This window comes from Ceratina calcarata, unplaced genomic scaffold (assembly GCF_001652005.2).
Source record: "Ceratina calcarata isolate Rehan_Ccalc_2016 unplaced genomic scaffold, ASM165200v1 scaffold11748, whole genome shotgun sequence".
Taxonomy (NCBI): Eukaryota; Metazoa; Arthropoda; class Insecta; order Hymenoptera; family Apidae; genus Ceratina; species Ceratina calcarata.
The window spans coordinates 1-473 of record NW_017132707.1 but is presented as its reverse complement, the minus strand read 5'-3'; the positions used below and the strand labels follow the sequence as shown (position 1 = coordinate 473).

Genomic DNA, 473 nt, shown 5'->3' with positions numbered 1-473 from the left:
CTTACTTTCTTGTATGGTCTTCAGTTTACTCAAATTGTTATTAAGCCGATAGTGTCAAATTCGATTGTTACTCACGATGTACCTTTGACTCGTTATTTAGTGTTTGACTTCGTCGGATCATAGATTTGTTTTCCTAGAAGTCTTCCATTGCTCTATATTTGTATAATGTTTCCTTTAGGAGTAGAATTATATCGCAAATCAGTAATTGGTAATAATAATAATTTTTGGTGTCTGTCTGTTTTATTACCTTGGAATGGTGGTTACGCCATTGCTTTGACCATTCCGACCTCGTGTTTTCCAGGTCTGTTTGCACGGTCCTCTACGTGATTTTTCCCTTTTTTGGTGAATTTCCAGTCCTTGTCGTGTTCATAGTCTTTCTGTAAAGAATTTTTCCATACGTTACTTATTTATCCTATACATTTTAACTTTAAATGGTTTTTTATTCTCTATATATTTTCTACCCACCTCTCATC

The 473-nt window shown here is 34.2% G+C and overlaps 1 long non-coding RNA gene across 1 annotated transcript; it reads right to left on the bottom strand.

The window, feature by feature from the left end:
- Positions 1-82: 82 nt before the first annotated feature.
- On the bottom strand, positions 83-465 carry LOC113464303 (uncharacterized). Its single transcript, XR_003389137.1, has 2 exons — positions 248-465; positions 83-172 (listed from the first exon to the last, which is right to left on the bottom strand). It is a non-coding gene; the product is annotated as an uncharacterized LOC113464303 (long non-coding RNA).
- Between the last annotated feature and the right edge of the window lie 8 nt (positions 466-473).